General features: G+C 37.7%; 1 long non-coding RNA gene across 2 annotated transcripts; it reads left to right on the top strand.

The window, feature by feature from the left end:
• Positions 1-10325: 10325 nt before the first annotated feature.
• Positions 10326-16485, top strand: LOC143538111 (uncharacterized). 2 transcript variants are annotated; one of them, XR_013136196.1, is made up of 4 exons: positions 10326-10496; positions 10601-10650; positions 11141-11333; positions 16148-16485. It is a non-coding gene; the product is annotated as an uncharacterized LOC143538111 (long non-coding RNA). The 2 variants fall into 2 exon arrangements; XR_013136195.1 differs by having other exon boundaries at positions 10326-10650.
• The last annotated feature ends 4330 nt before the right edge of the window (positions 16486-20815 follow it).

Raw genomic sequence — 20815 nt, 5'->3', positions numbered from 1 at the left:
ACTGTGCTGATGAAGGAAGACAAAGACTTTCCCACATATGATCTAGAAACGCCAGTTAACAAGCTCCGAACCTTTGAGCTTAATATGGTCAGAAAGGAGACACCTATGGATCAGGTTCAAGATCCAGGTATGTATGGAGCTAAAGTCAACACTAGCTCAGGATCGAAGACTGAATCTGCTGCCTACTACTCGAAGGGAGAGTCGGGCGCAAACTCATCACATGAGGGTCATGTGTCAGTCAACACAAATGGTGATGTTTGCTATGTAGCAGGTGGATTGAGTGGTTCTCAACCCCAGGTAAGCAAGAGTAGTTACTCTCCAAGTATTCCCAGCAACAACTACTCCAAGATGCCTATGAGTGTCAAGTCTGCTGAAGAGCAGTTTGGTCTCTATGCTTCTTTTATTGCTTCCTATGAGAACTACATTCAAGGGAAGATTGTTGATCCAGCTGTGTTGGATGAAGACTATGACCAGATTGATGCTGATGATCTGGAGGAAATGGATTTGCAATGGCAGATGGCTATGATCGTAAGAAGAGTGAAGCGGTTTATGAGAAAGACCAGAAGAAAGTTTGTCGGTGGAAAGCCAGGGTTTGACAAGACGAAGGTGAGATGCTACAACTGTCAGCAAAACGGCCACTTTGCTAAGGAGTGCAGGAATGAGCGTGTAGAACGTGGTCAAGGAAAGTCTACACAGCATAATAAGGGTAGAAAAGATTATAGTGCCATGATGTCCAGAGAAGATGGTGAATACAACTGGAATCTGCATTCTAAAGAAACTTTTGAGCAGGCAAATTTGGCGAAGGTTGAAACTGAAGAAAGTGAGAAGGTTACCGGAGAAGAAAAAGCTTTCATGGCAGATGTTAAAGACCAGCTCTCCGAGGTATGTTCTAAACCTACATGTTCTAAATGTGAAAACTTGTCTGAGCAATTAGCAACTATAACCGATCAGTATGTTAGGTTGGATGCTGAATTTAAAACCCTAAAAGAAGATCATCATTTTACAAAAGCAAGAGAAAATAGCTATAAAGTCAAAATAAAAGCCTGTGAAAAAGATGTTAAAAGTCTAACAACAAAACTTGCTGAAAAAATTGAAGTGATTGATTTAAGCTATGAAGTTTTGGAAGAAAAAACCAAACTAATTGCTGATAGAGAAAAACAGATTGCTGATCACCAGGTAAAAGTGGTGGAACTGAATAGAAAACTAGAGCAGTTCAGAAATTCCGCTGCTATTCTTGATCACCTTGTTAGTGATCAAGGTTCCTCTGCTAAGAGAGGAGGAATCGGTTATCATGAGGTTCCACCACCTTATAATCACAATTACACTTTTAACCCTAGTGTTCAGAAATCTGTTGACTTTGAGGTTGCTCAGACAGTACCAGTTAAAGTAACTTGTAAAGAACCAAATGTTAGTGGAGGCGAAACAAGTTCGCCTGTTTCAAGTGTTAAAATTTCTAATCCAAGTCCAGTCTCATCAGATTCGGATAAGTCATCCGAGTCTGGTAAGGCAAAAGAGGAGGTGGTATTACCCAATGGTGGAGAGAAAGATAAGACGAATAAAAAGAGTACTCCACTAAACCCGTACGTCCCACCATATGTGAGACGAACGGGCGGTAATAAAGCCTCGACATCTAAAACACAGGTTGATAAAAAGGTTGAGCATAGGTGTTGTTTTAGGTGTAATCAATTAGGGCACCTAGTTGCAGATTGCCCTCTGAAGCAGCGATTCAGAGGTGTAAGGCCTACTAAAACTGAGAATAAGCCTAATAGTAATTATCATGCTGCTAAAAATGAAAACCATTCAAAATTCAAAAATGTGACTAATTCAGGTTTTCATAGAAACAAATCTCAGTTTTACACTGCTAATAACCAAACCACAAGCTATAATTCTTTCAATTCACAAAGGTTTGGAAGGCCTCACAATCAATCTTCAAGGAGATATCCAAATAGGACTTACAGGAATTATCCAGAGACTAACTTTGGAAAGCCAGAGTTTGGGATGTATAGATCCAAGACCAATTGGTCTTGGGTCCCTAAATTCTAATCTTTTGCTTTATTGTGCAGGAACAGTTGAACAGGGCTGCCAACAATCTTTGGGTTGTGGATAGCGGCTGTTCCCGGCACATGACGGGTAACAAATACTTGTTACACGATTTGAAACCTGTTCAATGAGGGAGAGTGAGCTTTGCCGGTGAAAGTGGAGGCAAGATTACAGGAATGGGAACGGTGTCGAACGGAAAGATGACATTGGAGAAAGTTAACTTTGTGGAAGAATTGAAGCACAATCTGCTGAGTGTGTCGCAGATCTGTGATAAGGAGTACACCGTTCATTTTACAAAGAATGAGGCGATTGTGTTGCAACCTGGTTTTCAGATACCAGAGGAGTGGATTGTGATGAAGGCTCCACGTGAAAGAAATACGTATATTATGGATATGAGGTCGACTGAAATGGCCACGGAAGAATCATGCCTTATGACAAAAGCGAGCGAATCGGAGTCCGAATTGTGGCATAGGAGAATGGGGCACATTCATCTTCGGAAGATGAACCACATTGTCAAGAATGGACTTGTGCTGGGCGTTCCCTTGAAGAGTTTCAATTTTGAAGATAAATGTATAGCGTGCAAGAAGGGAAAGCAGCACAAGAAATCCCATCTCACCAAGAAAGTCAATTCAATTGCCAGTACCCTAGAATTGCTTCACATGGATCTCTTCGGTCCCGTGAATGCAAAAAGTCTAGGAGGTACTTCTTACTGCTTGGTGATCACTGATGATTACTCACGATATTCGTGGGTATATTTCCTGAAATCAAAAGATGAAACGGCTCAGATGGTGAAGAATTTGATTACCAAAGTTGAGAACGTTATGGATAAAAGGGTTAAGTTCATCAGGAGTGACAATGGAACGGAGTTCAAGAATTTTGAGATGGAGATCTTCTGCCTTCAGAAAGGGATCGAACACCAATACAGCGCTCCGTATACACCGCAACAGAATGGAGTGGCTGAAAGGAAGAACAGAACGTTAATTGAAGGAGCCAGAACAATGCTGGCTGATTCGAAGCTTCCTGTGGTGTTTTGGGCTGAAGCTGTTGCTACAGCCTGTTATGTTCTGAATAGAGTCTTAACTGTTAAAAGACTTGGTAAAACGTGTTATGAGCTTATGCATGGGAGAAAGCCCAACTTGAGTGGTCTTGAACCATTCGGGTCCCCTTGTTCGATTTTAAAGACAAATTCTAAATTTGGTGAAGTGGCCGATGAAGGAATCTTAGTAGGTTATGTTGTTGGGACTCCCACCAGACGTGTCTTTAATACATCGACCAGCAAGGTTGAGGTGGTGTGTAACACCGATATCACAAGTTACCAACCGCCAAAACCAAGCAACGGACCTGCTGAGTTTTTCGACTATGTTAAACTTTTTAAGTCTTTTAACATACCGTTTTTGGATAGTGCAGAAGAAGAAGAAAGACTTTCTACGAAGATGATCCTTGATGAGGAAGAAAACCTATTGCAAAGACAGCTGATCGATAAATGTCAACCTTCCTCATCAAATGCTATCGATACCCCTGCTGCCTCGACTGAAGAAGAATTTTTCAATCCATTTCACTCTCAGCATGAAACAACCATTGACGAGCTCTCTTCTAACTTGGAAGACAATTTGCATGTCGGTTCTGTTCCGACCACGAGAATTCATAAAGATCACCCTTTGGAGAATGTGATTGGTGATGTGTCCTCCGGTGTACAAACAAGACGTAGCTTGAATGAGCACACCTGTGTTTACACAAGCATCAAGGAGACATGCATAATCAACGAATGCTTGTACACCTGCTTTATCAGCCAGATTGAACCGAAGAATTATCAAATGGCTCTCAAGGACAGCTCGTGGGTCGAAGCTATGCAAGAAGAGTTGGCTCAATTCAAGAAAATGGAAGTTTGGACTTTGGTTGAAAAACCGAAGCATGTGCATGCGATAGGCACAAAATGGGTTTTTAAGTGCAAGAGAGATGAGAAAGGGATTATTATAAGGAACAAGGCGAGGTTAGTCGTTAAAGGTTTTAATCAACAAGAGGGGATTGATTATAATGAAGTGTTCGCTCCTGTGGCAAGATTGGAAGCCATTGGATTGTTTTTGGCGTTTGCTGCTTATAAGAAGATGAAGGTATTTCAGTTGGATGTGAAAAGTGCGTTTTTGAATGGGAAAGTTGATGAGGTAGTGTATGTTGAGCAACCTCCGGGTTTTCCTGACCCAGACTTTCCAGACCACGTGTACAAGTTAAGCAAGGCGTTGTATGGACTTCATCAAGCACCTCGTGCCTGGTACTCAACTTTATCAGATTACTTGCTTGAAAATGGGTTTGAAAGAGGGAAGATTGATAGCACGTTGTTCTTCAAGAGAGAAGGAAGCGACTTCCTGCTGGTGCAAGTCTACGTGGATGACATTATTTTTGCTGCATCAAAAGTCTCCATGTGTCAGGAGTTTGAGTCTGTCATGAAGAAAAGGTTTGAAATGAGTGCTATGGGTGAACTAACTTTCTTTTTAGGATTGCAGGTTGATCAGAAGAAGGATGGGATGTTCATTCATCAGACCAAGTATGTCCATGATGTGCTCAAACGCTTCAAGATGGAGGACAGCACTCCATTCGACACTCCAATCTGCGTCAAACACAAATTGGGTGTTGAGTCAGACGGTGATGCAGATGTGGACCCAACTCAATATCGGGCTATTATAGGTTCTTTAATGTACTTAACTGCTTCTAGGCCTGATATAATGTTTGTTGTTTGTCTTTGTGCACGCTTTCAGGCAAACCCAAAAGAATCTCATCTGAAGGGTGTGAAGAGGATACTGAGGTATCTCAAGGGCAAGCCGAAGCTGGGGTTGTGGTACCCGAGAGGAGGAGACTTGGAGCTAGTCGCTTACACAGATTCTGATTATGGAGGGTGCAATCAGAGTCGGAAGTCAACAACTGGAGGATGTCAGTTTCTTGGTGGCAGATTGGTGTCGTGGCAATGCAAGAAGCAGACTTCAGTCGCAATTTCAACCTATGAAGCAGAATACATGGCAGCATCCAACTGCTGCTCCCAGGTTCTTTGGATTCAACAACAGTTGCGCGACTATGGTCTGAATTTCTTACTTACTCCTATTTGCATTGATAACACAGCTGCTATCTCAGTAACTAACAATCCCGTGAAGCACAGTAAAACTAAACATATTGACATACGTCATCATTTTATACGGGATTGTGCTGAGAAGAAACTGATTGTGCTTGAAAAGGTGGATACGCTTGATAATTTCACTGATCTTTATACTAAAGCGTTTGACAAAACAAGATTTCAAAACCTTATTGAGCTGAATGGGATGATCAATCCCGAGTAACCATGCTTTTTGTGTTCGTTTAAAAAAAAAAAAGAAAAAAAAAAGAAAAAAAACGTCATTATCGCTTAAAATTATGTCGGTTACCTCAGTTTGAAGGACATGTCTTAGGATATGTTTGGTCCTCATTTTCTACTTGTAGAATTTGAGGATAGCCATTAACTAGATGACTGAAAGTGACCGGGGCGGTTTATGATGAGTTTTCATTCTTTCGCTTAAAATTAGTCGATCATACTTAGTTAGAAGGACACATACTAGTATGTGGTCGGTCCAGCTGATCCATTGGATCTTCGGGATAGCCGTTTACCTGAAGACTTTGTTTTGGTCGGGGCGATTAATATTAAAAATTTTTTAAAGGGAAATGAAATTATTTTTCAAGTCTACTACTTCGTAAGAAGTTCGTTTGCTATGTTTAACAGAAAATTGATCCAACCTTGGAAAATGATAGATATACTGATTCTGTGTGCTTAACTAGTGAAGTTATTAGGCTTAAAAGACTTTAGGACAGTCATTGTATGTCATGGTAGCTTTTTATGGTGCGTAAAAGTAGATGTGATACAAACTAAATCTACTCGATTTTACGTGGAAACTCCTTACGAGTTTTGCATGTCTTCATATATATCTTTCCGAATGATAGGCAGAAAAGCGATTACCCAGTCATACACGAGCCCGTAAGTGTTCTGATTCCCGCAAAGATAGTGTGTGAAGAAACTGCAGTGATCCAGATTCGGGACTTGCAGTTGTTTACTACTCTGAAGTCTATGTAAATGTTTATCATAAAAAAAAATAAAAAATTAGGAGTTATTGAAACATTCTATAGCTGAAAATGTCAAGACTTCTCAATCATGGAGTAAGAAAGAGAACGGGAATCAGATGAAGAGTACTTACAAATTTAATCAGACACTATGGGTCGAGGTCAATTCGGGGTGACTTGGGGAAAGCCAAATACGCTTTGAGAATAGATAGGAGGCATCATAATCTCTGAGTTGTTGCTCACTTAAATTTTGAGGCATAATTGAACCTAACTCGTATCACAGAAACGATGAAAACCATCTTAAGTTATTTACCTGCTTACAACCTGTTTCTTTATGTCATAATACAGCTAAACACGGATCTATGTGACAGTCACGTAATTAGTATGATTCCTGTTCGGATCTTTTCTAAAACATAGTAGTCCCTATCGAGACTGAAATTTGATCCCTTGTACTTTAATTTTTAAAAGTTTTTAGTACTTAGGTAGTTTTATGATTTTATATCTGGTTACTTGGACTTGATCGTGTCATTTAATTCTTAAAGGGAAGTTTTTAAAAATTAATTGAAAAATGTTCAAATTAAGGTTTGATTTTGTAAATATAGGCGAAGTTGTTAAACAGGCGAACTTGTGAATAACTTCGCCTAGGCGAAGTTAACCGTAACTTCGCCTGTGTAACTTCGCCCCTATATAAAGAATACTTAAGGTCATGCGTTCAGTATTTTAAAAGAATGTTAAGGTCGTTGAATACACTGCCGGAATGTGAAGTGAAAGACTTAGCCAGATTGGGGTTAATCAATCGGAGTGACGATAATATGGCTAGAGTTATTGGGAAAATTGTATGGAGAGAGAGTATAAAAGAGAAGAAGTTTGAGCTGTTGAAACCGCAGAAGGGAAAACTTGTTGAAGACAAGGATAGAGGTTTGAGAGCTGATGGAAAACCTTGGATGGTCATGAAGTATAAACCGATCCGGTGTTTGAAAGAAGTACCGATGAAGCTTATGCCCAAGGATGTGCTTAAAGACCTAAAGTGGTGGTTTGTGGATTGTGAGACAGCAGAGGCAGTGATGGAAGACGAGGATGAACAAGAGCTCCTAAGAGTTTACGATCCGATGCATTTGGTAAACTTATCGCAAGCTGATCTGCAGGTGCTCAATGAGAAGAAAATCTTTTATATTCCTGCTTGGAAGGACGAAGCGAGGAAGTATCAAAGAGTTGTGTCAGTTTGTGTTAGAGAAGGAGTGCATGCGTGAAGATACAAGGTTGAAGATTACAAGACAAGTGCTTAAAGATCAAGATATGAAGCTACTGCCAAGGGGGAGTCTGTTGGTGCATAATGTCAGTAGTTCATAGTCTAGTGTCTGTAATCGAGTCTGCAATGTTTAATTATGTTTTGTATGTTTAAGCGAAGTTACTGACAAGTTCGCTTAACAGGCGAACTTGTTAGTCAAGCGAAGTTATGGACAACTTCGCCTGAACATGCCAGGCGAAGTTGTCGTGTATTTATATACCTAGGTTACGGCTTGGTTTCGTGTTGAGTTCCAATTAGTTGTTCGTTTCAGTAGTTTATCAAGTTCATTGTAACGTGAGGACGAGAGTCTGTAATAGTGATATCGTATCACGTGTTTGAGTTATTATATAACGTGTGTTCGTTTCGTGTGTTCGTGTGATTCGTGTTCTATACTCGTAACGATCTACGCAGGGATTCCGCACCTGAGTTGATCGAGATATCTTGTCCAGACCCAGGCTATTCAGCGTCTTGTAGCAGAGAATCAACTACAGTCGCCCCTCCTGGTTGAACATGGGAGAATTATAGATGCTATGAAGGAGTTCTTGGCATCTCAGGGGGAGACAGGCTGTAAAGGCGATGAGTTAAGGACAAAGAAGAGAAATGATAGAGACGATGATCCCAATGCATCGAAAGGTGCAGGTGGTGAGTTGCCAAGAACTACTCAAGCTCTTGGGACTTCCACAGCTCAGGGGGAGTCTGTTGGTGCATTTTGTGACCGTCGCTATGCAATTCTGACCAGCGGAACGCCACAGGCAAAGTTAGAACAACTTCGCCATAGGCGAAGTTAGCACAACTTCTGCCATAGGCGAAGTTATATCAACTTCGCCATAGGCTACAGGCCCAAGCCCGTGAAGTTTATATATATATATGTGTGTCGTGTTTAGGGTTAGTAATCCAGAAATCAGAGTATTGTGTGATAAGTTTAATTAGCTAGAGAGAAACCGAGAGAGTGAGCCGTGTGGGACGGCCCGAGGTAGAGCTCACCTCGGGTCGGCCGTGTCATTTGTTTTCATGTTTGGTATGTAAGTGTTTTGATTATTATATAAGAATCTGCAGATTTGATTATCCCGTTCTTGTATTTGTTCGTGTATTTGTTCGTGTACGTGTTTGTGTTCTTCATCTTTACACCAATAAACGAGTCTAGGAGGATTCCGCACTCCTAGACCTCGTGCGGATCTCGTATCGATCGGCGACGCCCCGGGGGGACTTACATGTGGTATCAGAGCCTTAGGCTCTTATGCTATGGTTCGAGATCGGCGTTTTGGTGTTTCTGGCACGAATCTGATGCGTTCTTGGCTGAACAGCGCCGCAGGCGAAGTTATGGGATTCAGGCGAAGTTGCCGTCACTGTTCGTAGGGTTTCGGCGATGTTATTGGCCAGGCGAAGTTAGCAGCCAAGCGAAGTTTTAGCCAGGCGAAGTTATAGCCAGGCGAAGTTATGGACAGGCGAAGTTGACTTTTAGGCGAAGTTAACTTTAGACGAAGTTAACGAGAAAAAAAAAAAAAAAAGAGTATTTTGGTGTTTTCGTCTGTATGGCCCGGTGTACACGATTATTGTGAGACCGAAGATGTTGTACCGTCAACGAGTGAACTTGTTATCTCTGGGTCTTACGTGTGAACAAATACGTGTCAACTCTGGATATGGAGTTGAGTTTGTGAATGGGATATTGATTGAAACTGGATATTGACACATATTTGGGTGTTTGTGGGCAATGAAATTGTTGTTGTTCGAGGTTGACCAACTGAAGAAAGTCAAATTGAACTGAAGGTTTTTGTCATTACTGGATTGCGGTCAGAGCATATTATTTATGTTATTTTCAAGGCGTTCGAGAATTGGATCCTGAAACGTGATGCTTATTTATTAGAGTGAAAATTCTGGAACAAGTTGGATTTAATCGGGAACTAAAGTGTTTATGTTCTTGATCGTTATCCCTGGTGATTGAAGATGCTTCGGATTAATTAATGGTCATGTGTTAGATTCTGTCAAGGTGGTTTTGTGATGAAATTGATCACTTGATGTTGAGTAGTTGAAGATTAAACCTTATCGTATGCCGACGAGTTGGTGAAGTTGTGGAGGAAGCCCAACTTCACGTGTTGGTGAAGTCAGATGGACTCACGTGATTGGTTGAGATGATCTATTGGCACGAGGATGCATGCATTTCAAAGACCTCAATCGTTATAGTCGGAGAAGCTTACACTGAAGGGGAGATCTGATATGGAAGACGCTGGGTGATTGGTAGATTTGTGAAGCTACATGACAGTTTCAGACACGGCTGGTTGAAGGGCAAACAGAAGATCATCAGTTAAGAGGGAATCTGTTGGTGCATGTTTTTGTAACAGATGATCTTTCGTGTTTGTTAGAATTGAGAGCAACGGTCAAAGGGGAGTCTGTTGGTGCATTTTATGACCGTCGCTATGCAATTCTGACCAGCGGAACGCCACAGGCGAAGTTAGAACAACTTCGCCATAGGCGAAGTTAGCACAACTTCTGCCATAGGCGAAGTTATATCAACTTCGCCATAGGCGAAGTTGTACAGGCCCAAGCCCGTGAAGTTTATATATATATATATATGTGTGTCGTGTTTAGGGTTAGTAATCCAGAAATCAGAGTATTGTGTGATAAGTTTAATTAGCTAGAGAGAAACCGAGAGAGTGAGCCGTGTGGGACGGCCCGAGGTAGAGCTCACCTCGGGTCGGCCGTGTCATTTGTTTTCATGTTTGGTATGTAAGTGTTTTGATTATTATATAAGAATCTGCAGATTTGATTATCCCGTTCTTGTATTTGTTCGTGTATTTGTTCGTGTACGTGTTTGTGTTCTTCATCTTTACACCAATAAACGAGTCTAGGAGGATTCCGCACTCCTAGACCTCGTGCGGATCTCGTATCGATCGGCGACGCCCCGGGGGGACTTACAGGGGACAGTGGTCAAAGTGAAGACCATTGAAGGGTTGACCGAACTTAAGATCCCTGCAGGTAGTCAACCAGGTGATGTTCTTGTTTTGGCAAAGAAAGGTGTCCCAAAACTGAATAAACCGTCCATTCGTGGTGATCATTTGTTCACCATTCAAGTTACTCTACCAAAAAGAATCAGGTATGTTTTTTAAAATACTGATAAAGTTATGTTTGTTGTGAAGTTTAGTTGGAAATGAGTTGTTTTTAATTATTAATCATCCTGTACTTGGTTTGTGATGATAGTGGCCGAGACCGCGAGCTTGTAGAAGAACTTGCTTCCAACCGCCCTGATGGTAAGTTCTAGTAGGGCTAACCGAAGTACTGAACCAAATAAAAAACGACAGTTCAGTTTCATGTTTCTTAAAAAGCGATTTTTAGGTTTTGCTATCAACAAAAACTGAAAAACCGAATCGAACCGGTAATTTAAAATAAATTGATAAATGGTGTAGCCCAAAAATTTTAGGTCCGAGTGTGTAATATCAGTCAATCATTAGTTAAGGAAAAAAAATTGTAGGCCTATTTTCATTGCCCAAGTTCATTTTTTTGGGCTATCTTTTTGGCCTGAAAACGAACCAAACTCATGTGAAAACCAAACAAATTGAAACTGAGCGGTTTACAAAAAAAGCGAGTATTCAGTTTTTGTTTCGGTTTGAGCCCAAAACCAACCTGACTCGACTCATGCACACTTCTAAATTCTAGTTTAATGTTTCATATTTGAGAGCTTCTAGAAAAGGCAGTTAATTTTCAAGATTCTGTGAATTAAAAGTATTTCATGTTGTGCAGCTAAAGTTACAAAAACTCAAAGTAACAACAGTTCAGAAGATCAAGATGACCCTCTGAAGAAGCTAACAGACTTTGCAGGGTATTCTTATCTTTTTATCTTTCTTCATAATGCGCTCTCGGTTGATTTTCAGACTCGCAGAAACGAGCCGTGTTAATTTTTATCATATGCTTCTTCCATACTGCAGGTTCTGTAGTGTTAGAAAATAAAATCAAATAAAAGATATTCAAGGAGCAAAATAAGGCATCATTTCCATTCTTGGAAGATCACATTAACAATGACAGGAAATTCAGACCGTTGCTTTGCAATAATCAAGCAATCAACTTTATTTGATTATTATTTCTATTTTTGAGATAAAGAAGTCTTGTATTTATATTGTTCCATCTTGTTCCCTTTACTCTGTACTAGAAACTCCAAAATCAATATACAAGTTTTTCATATTTTCAATTCTTAACATGGTATCAAAACAGTGTTTGAGATCATTGGATTAGACCTGCTCAATACAATTCATCATCTATATGATTCCTTCAAGTCTCACAGAAAAGAAAATGGCCGACGAAATCAACAATCATGAGCTTGTTTTACAAATCACCAATCTCATAAAAACCATCCTTACAAATCAAACCCACACCGAAAAACAGATCCTCTCGGATAGCGAAACCCAAACACCACTGTTCCGACAAATAAAAACAACACAATAAGCCACGAATCGTTACAACAACGCTTCGCGTTTGATTGTTCTGAACAGTACAGCGGCGAATCGACACCTCGTGGCGGGTTTAGCGCCGGTGGATTTAACATTGATTCGGCGCTAGGGTTAGCTTCTTCTCAGAATACTACCGGTTTCGGAGTCGCGGCAGGTGGTGGTGGGCAATTAGAGAGTGCAATTGACGGTGGAAGCGTCATCGCCTACGGTGGCAATACTCTGAACTTTGATGGGAGGCCACCAGGCTCAAGGAAGAAACATTTGGATGCTTTAGGCATGGATTGTTGTGGCTATGGTGGTGTAACATCCATTAGAGATGATGGAGCCGTCAACAATAGCCATTACAGGGATGGAGGTAATGGGTTTGAGAACCCTATCTCAAACCCTTCATGTTTTTATGATTCATGTTTTAATACTACTTTTTTAAACCCAATAATTTTGGAAATGTCAAATAAGTCAGCATAACAAATCTGTTAATTTTGATACTAGTCAAAACATATTTGAAAACACAAAACATAATTTAATTTCATCAAATAAGGTTCCTCAAGAATCTGTTTTTTACAAAAATAAAAATAAAATTATGGAGGGGCCTGTAACCGAAAAGGGTACATTTGAATCTGTTGGGTAAGTAAACATGGCTAAAACATGTGAAAGTTTAGACAAATCATGGATATTTGATTGTGGTGCTACCGACACCATGACTTTTGAATTATCGGACATAATTTCTAAATCTAAACCCAAGATTAACCACATTAAAACCGCAAATGGGGGTATCGTTCCCGTCAACGGAGGTGGAACTATAGAAATTTCTCCGACTTTAAAACTTTCAAATTGTCTTTATGTTTCGTCTTTGTCACATAAATTGTTATCTATCAGTCACGTAACGAAGGAATTAAATTGTTCTGTATTAATGCACCCCACTTTTTGCATTTTACAAGACATTAGGACAGGAGTGATTATTGGGCGTGGCACTGAACGCCAAGGATTATATTATGTGGATGAAGTGACTCAAAATGGCACTGTGATGCTAGCTCATGGAACTACGGATCGGGAAGCTTGGTTATGGCATAGACGTTTGGGACACCCATTTATCGGTTACTTACATCTTTTATTTCCAAAATTATTTCCTTTAAATAAACCAATAAACTGTGAAGCTTGTGTTTTAGCTAAAAGTCATAGACATATTTTTAAACCGAATAACACAAAAGTTAATTTACCATTTTCCCTTATCCATTCGGATGTATGGGGACCGGCAGAAGTTATTGGGGGGCAAAACTTTCGTTTTTTTGTTCTTTTCGTTGATGATTGCACTTGTATGACGTGGATATATTTTCTAAAACATAAAACTGAAGTTTTTGACAAATTTACTAATTTTTATGCTATTATACAAACACAGTTTAAAACCAACATACAAATTCTTCGATCCGATAATGGGAGGGAATTCATTAACACAGCAATGACACAATTTTGTCAAGCAAAAGGAATAATTCACCAGACATCTTGTTCCTACACCCCTGAACAAAATGGGACGGTTGAACGGAAAAACCGCATTCTCTTAGAGATAACTCGGGCCCTCCTGATTGAATCTAAAACTCCTAAAGTTTTTTAGCCTGACGCTCTCGCAACTGCCACTTATCTTCTCAATCGACTTCCAACAAAAGCTCTTGATCTTAAAACCCCTCTCCAAACTCTTTCTGAATATACCAAACTCCCACCCGAGCTTACACTACAACCACGAATATTTGGGTGCTCTGTGTTTGTTCACATACCCAAAATAAATCGAACAAAACTCGGTCCTTGTGCTGGAAAATGTGTTTTTGTGGGCTATGGTGTTAACCAAAAAGGATATCGGTGCTATAGTCCAAAAAGACGTCATATGTACACTACCATGAGTTGTGACTTTCTTGAAACCGAATTTTTCTATACCTCCCAACACAGTGGCCAGGGGGAGAAAGAGGATAATGACACACTGAGTTGGCTAAAATGGGTTCCAAAATGGGCTCCATCAGAAGAAGAAGTCAATCACACCGTACAACCACCATCATCATCAGAAGATCACAGTAACCAAGATGAGCCACACACTTCACAACAATCCGGTGGACCAAAATTCAGTGCCCTAGACCAAAATTCTACTGATTTACCATCAAAGGTAAGTGACACTCAAACAACAGAAAATATAACAGATAAAAGATCTCATGGAAATCAAGCTAATGACATATATGATAATCATGAGATAGAAATTGAAAAATAGTGCATGAAGAAGAACAACCACAAGAAGAAGTGGTGCACGAAGAACCAATACAAGAAGATACAAGGCAAGAAAAAATTATCGAGAGATATGTTCTTCCACCAAGAGTCAACAGAGGCATCCCTGCAAAACGATATTCTCCAGAAAAACAATCTAAATCTTCTAGGTACCCCATGGCCAACATAGACAAGGGAAATCTTTCCAAAGAAGCCAAGGCTTTTACCACTTCTCTATATGTTGAACAAATTCCAACATCTGTGGAACAAGCCCTAGAATCAAGTAATTGGAAAAATTCAATGGATACCGAAATGAAGGCGCTAATGAAAAACGACACATGGGAAAAATGTAACCTTCCTTTAGGGAAGAATCCAATAGGATGTCGTTGGGTCTTCACAATCAAGCATAAACCCGATGGAACTATTGAAAGATATAAAGCAAGACTAGTAGCTAAAGGCTATACACAGACATACGGAGTGGACTATTCTGAAACATTTGCCCCAGTAGCCAAATTTAACACAATCAGAGTTCTTTTTTCGATCGCTGCTAATGAAGGTTGGCCCCTTCATCAATTTGATGTCAAGAATGCATTTTTACATGGAGAATTAGAATAAGAAGTTTACATGGAAGCTCCGCCAGGGTTCGCAAATAATTTCAAAGCAAAAGAAGTATGTCGACTAAAAAAATCTCTTTATGGGCTCAAACAATCCCCTTGAGCTTGGTTTGGCAGATTCACTATAGCAATGAAGAAATATGGATACCCACAAAGCAACTCCGATCATTCACTGTTCCTTAAACGCAGAGGTAAACTTGTGACATGTTTAATTATATATGTTGATGATATGATCATTACAGGAAATGATGAAGAAGAAATGAGAAAGTTGAAGGAAAACCTATTCAGAGAATTTGAAATGAAGGACTTGGGAAGACTTAAGTACTTTCTTGGAATAGAGGTACTAAGGTCCAAACAAGGAATCTTTATATGCCAGAAGAAATACATACTTGACCTTCTAGCTGAGACGGGAATGATTGACTGCAAGCCTGCAGACACACCAATGAAAGTGAACCATAAACTTCGTATGGAAGAAGAAGCTGAGTTAACAAACAAAGAAAGATATCAACGTTTAGTAGGTAAACTAATTTACCTATCACATACTCGTCCTGATATTGCATATACAGTGGGAGTGGTTAGCAAGTTTATGCACCAACCTCAAGTTACCCACATGGAGGCAGTAATGGGGATCATCAAATACCTCAAAGGGACAACCGGTCATGGAGTTCTCTTTAAGCAAAACAAGCATATAAAGATCCAGCTATATACGGATGCAGACTGGGCAGGTGATCAAGACGACAGAAGATCAACATCAGGATACTTCACTCTAGTTGGTGGAAACTTAGTGACGTGGAAAAGCAAAAAACAAAAAGTAGTTGCTTTATCAAGCGCGTAAGCTGAATTCATAGGGATTGCACGAGGCCTAGCAGAAGTAATATGGATCCACAAACTTTTGACTGAGATCGGGTTCCCTCCAACTGAAGCAAGCAAGATTATGTGTGATAACAAAGCCGCAATACAAATTTCAGAAAATCCTGTCCAACATGATCGTACAAAACACATAGAGGTTGACCGTAACATCATCAAAGAAAAACTTGAAGCCGGAATTATAGAGTTACTGTTCGTCCGATCGGAAGACCAATTAGCGGATATTTTAACAAAGACTGTCAATGGGAGAGTATTCAACGATTTTCTTAGCAAGTTGAGCATTGGAGACCCGACTACTCAACTTGAGGGGGAGTGTTAGAGAATAAAATCAAATAAAAGATATTCAAGGAGCAAAATAAGGCATCATTTCTATTCTTGGAAGATCACATTAACAATGACAGGAAATTCAGACCGTTGCTTTGCAATAATCAAGCAATCAACTTTATTTGATTATTATATCTATTTTTGAGATAAAGAAGTCTTGTATTTATATTGTTCCATCTTGTTCTTTTTACTCTGTACTAGAAACTCCAAAATCAATATACAAGTTTTTCATATTTTCAATTCTTAACATGTAGTAAAAGGAGCTTTAAATTGGTTCAAGGACAACTTGTTCTCGTTCTTTGACTCGAGCTAGCGTGTCAAGGTTTCGACAAACATAATATCAAGAATGATGTTTTTGTCATTGGTTATGTTAGGATTACACACCCACACTAACAGAAGACAAAATGCAATAAACGAGGGGAATTAACATGGTTCGGTTTAAAATAAACGAGCTGGGATGAGGTAGGGCCGGCCCATAGCCCTGCGCCCCTACTCTTTTCTGTGTCTCGGTCTAATCCGACCCAAAAGGCCTACGAACCTAACATATGTTTAAATAGCTTCATTTCCAACTTCTGATATCATCAATAGGGCTGTCATAATATGTCGGACACGACATGATAAGACACGATAACCTGTTGTGCTAAACTCGAACAATACACGATAACTAATCGTGTCATTTTTTTCCAAACACGAACACGAACCTATTTAGTAACAGGTTAACCTGGTAAGACCTGTTAAGGGACATGTTTAAAGACGATGAATAATACATGTGTAAAGAAACCAAAATTTTCAAAATGAAATTTTCAAAATGAGCATAAAAGAATTTATTAATAGATAATCCATAGCATATTTGAAACAAAAAACCACAAATCCATACATACTAGAAACAAAAGACGACAAATACATAACATATTTGAAACAAAAAACCATTGATGCAAATCATAACATCCATAAAAAATATAATATCGGGTTCTGACGAGCGTTAGTGAAATATCGTTTATAAGTATGACTTTAGGTTTAAGAATTTAGGAGTGTATATATTTATTTTTTTTAAATAAAAAACTACACAGGTTACTACACATGTTAACAGGTCTTTAACCTGTTAGGACACGAATTTAAACATGTCTTAAACAGGTCGACCTGTTTAAGACACGGAACCTGTTAAGCTCAAACCCAAAACTGTTAAAAATTATGTCGTGTTAACAGGTCCGTGTCATAAATTGACAGCCCTAATCATCAAACATGGTTGAATATTAGCTGATTAATTATTATTTATAAAATTAAATATTATTGGATGTTATTTAAAATTTTAAACATTAATCCTTCTCACAAGTTAAGCCATTAAAGAAACCACAAAAAGAATTCATTTGTTTATTGAATAAAGTGGTTAAAAGTTATGAGGTGATAAAGATTTCAAAAAGGAAAATTAGGGTCACTTTTGAAAACTAAGAAGTTAAGAGAAAATCAAAAAAATAATAAAACAAAAAGTTAAAACTTTAAATTATAAGCAATTGTAAAAAAAATTCTTCCAAAATCTAAATGTGAACTTTTCTAAAACTCTTTAAACAGGTTAATATGTTAATCCATTTATTAAGCGGGCCGTGCTCGCATTGACTCATTTATTAAGCGTTCCGTGTTTGGGTTGTATTTTAGAACGTGTAGTGAATTAATGCCCTTAGAGCTAACCTTGGTGTTGATCATTACTTAATAATTGAAAGTTATACTTCAAAGTTCAAACTTTGATTTAATTAAAACGTGTTAGCGTTGTCAATAGTTTCTTTATTAATTGTGTTTGATAAAGGCATAAAGCAAAAGATGATCGACAATATAATTGTTGTTGGCACTAAAATTCGTCAAAGATAAGTTACTAAGTGTGACATAACACGTTTCGACTTTTTTTTTCTTTGTATGAATCGAATCCTTTTGTTTTTTTTTCCTGTATGAATCAATGATAAGTGATTAAGATACATTAACATGTGTCTGTTTCTCGAATTGCTAGTGTAGCATATCATATAATGTAATTTCCATTATGCAAGCTAAATGGTGGTATAACATTCTATTTTTAACGCCAACGGCACAAGATATACAGTCTAAACTCCATATACTTTATTGCATGTATTAACCTGTTGATTATCGTATATTTTTTTTAAAAGTAAATTTTATATCACTTTAGGCCTCAATTAGATCGCGTCGCTTATTCTTAGCCACGTTCTAATATTATTATTCCTACATAAAATGATTAACAATCCCACAAATTACAAATAACTAGATTTAACTCAACTCCATTCTCACATGTTTTTTTTAAAGCTTACCATTAAAAATCCTAACATCCTAAATATATCGGGTTTTGGAGACTCTCGTCAGACTCGGTTTTTTTTTACCACCTCTAGATGAAGTGAAACCAAGAAAGGCACGAACTTGTAACTTTAGATTCATCAAATAAGTTATTTACAAATAAAAGTTATGTCGATTATCTTGAATTAAATAACAATATATAATTACTTAATTAGCATACCAATTATTGAAAGACGCATACTCCTAATTTTGTGTTACCAATAAAGAGCTAATGTTGACAAATTAACGCGTATTCGTCCCATTTAATTTAATAATTGAACTGTCACATTTATATTTTGCGTGCATATAGATACAAATGGTCCACTGGGAGTGGGAGGTACCAAATAAATGACTACTTGAATCGGTAGAAAAAGTAAGCACTTGCATTAATTGATCAAAAGTATAAAAAAGTGTTAAAAGGTATGAAATTGAAAAAAGTAAATTAAAGAGGTTGGAGTTGGACCACCGTTGAGGCGTTCAAGGTCTTTTTCTTGACTACGTGTGGGCCGTGTGATTTGGTATCCACATTTAATATCATTTCTCCATATTCTTATTTATTTATTTTTTCTCTTTAACACCAAACAAACAAACGTAGAATTGTCTAGATATTTCGTACGGGGTGATTCAATGACAAAAGACCATTTCAGCAGGTCCAACCCCTTAAGCACCTCCAAATTATCTTCAATTCCGCAAAAAACTCACTTGTATGAATGCCCAATGATGATAAAACTCAGACGCCCTCATAATCAAACTATATATCACAAAGATCCCGGTTTTACTTCATTTTGCTATTTGTTTATGAAAATATTTCTATAGAGTTAAATGCCATTTTTGTACATGTCGTTTTGCCAACTACGCAACTTTAGTATATATTATTTATTTTGTGCAAATGACTACCTCAGTTTCAAAAACTTGCAATTTTAATACATTTTTCTAACCCCGCTATTTTTTCCGTTAAGTCAGGTATAATTTGGTAACTTCGTTATTTTCTTTGTTTTTTTCTTTTCTTTTAAACGCTTATATCTTGTAAACTCTAAATCCCCAAATTATAACATCAAAATTCAAATATTTTTACAATATTTGGGGATTTAGGATTTGGATTTTGATGTTATGATTTGGGGATTTAGGGTTTACAAGATATAAATGTTTAAAAGAGAATAAAAAATCAAAGAAAATAACGAAGGTATCAAATTATCCCTGACTTAACGGAAAAAAATAGACGATGTTAGAAAAAAAGTACTAAAAATGCAAGATTTTTGAAACTAAGGTAATGATTTACATAAAATAAAAAATAGGTACTAAAGTTGTGTAATTGACCAAACTACATATACCAAAATGGCATTTAACTCTATTTCTGTACTCAAATTTCTTTCGTGGTAAACATTCATTTTAGTTCCCAAAAGGACATGATGTGGCGTAAAGATGCCATTTTTTTTTATTTTAAAGGTCGAGAATTCAATTCATGCAAAATGCGGGTATCTAGGATTAGATTAGTGAATTTTTTTTACTCAGTTTTATTATACGATTAAACTGCAAGTATATGTGGTTTATAAGAGTTATAGTTTAGTAAATATTTCTTTACTCAAAATTCATTATAGGATTAAACATTCATTGTATCTATATACATTTTAAAACTACAACTATAGTAGTAAATTTCCATTGGTCTATAGACTTTAATATTCTTTTTCTTTTAACTACTTATGCTAATGGTTTCTACCCGGGTTTGAACCTCATCCCTGGTTTTTTTGTTAATATCTTTATGTTAGGTTTTGTTTTCAATTTTTATATTTCGGTTTATTTTTTCTAGTTATTTTTATATGTCTAACGATTCAGATAAAATTACTTCGTTCCTGTTGTAAAACCTGATGTTTGATTGTTTGCGCTAGTTTCATACATTGAAGAAATCAACAAGAAATGGAAATCTCTTCTTCCTGCGCATCACTGTCATTGTCTCTGTCGTCGCAACCCCACCATATTTCAAGCTTTTAATAAACTAAAAGCATGTATTTCAACTTTTTTTCTTTTTCCTTTTTTTCTTTGACATATTTCAATTCCAACTTTAACTGTGTGACATATATCAATTTTATTATTATTATTATTATTATAATATGAATCGAACAACCTCTAAAAGCTTATAGTTTTTAACGTAAGTATATCTTTTAAAATAATTTAATTTGCCTTTGTATCTAGTGTAATTTTGTGTTTACATGTTATAAACTTATACACCCGTGTGTGTGTTCTTTTTGTTTTCATCTATGTTTGCTATTTTTCTTCTTTTTTAGTCTTCAACTAGGGTAGGTTTTTTGTACTTAGGTTATACCTGCATTTAAATATGGTCGGTAAATTCTAGACTATGTGTTTATGTGTTCCCCTTTTGTACATATTATGATCATGTCTTGTGTGATACATACCTAGTATGTACGTGGCAGCATTTCCTAGCTAAGCAGGGGTGGCTCGTGGGACAGCGAAAACAAGTTAGGGTTTTAGGCCCACACTCGGTTAAGGCCTTCAAATTCAAAAAAAAAACATCATATATAGATATATTATAAAGAATAATGAGTATAGTAAACTCAAATTAATGTGTCGGT

The sequence above is a fragment of the Bidens hawaiensis genome, unplaced genomic scaffold (assembly GCF_021521415.1).
Source record: "Bidens hawaiensis isolate Kalapana, Puna unplaced genomic scaffold, B.hawaiensis_p1.1 tig00000780_1, whole genome shotgun sequence".
In the NCBI taxonomy this organism is placed as follows: Eukaryota; Viridiplantae; Streptophyta; class Magnoliopsida; order Asterales; family Asteraceae; genus Bidens; species Bidens hawaiensis.
Note: the sequence above shows the minus strand (reverse complement) of the source record. Positions and strands in the feature narration are given on the sequence as shown.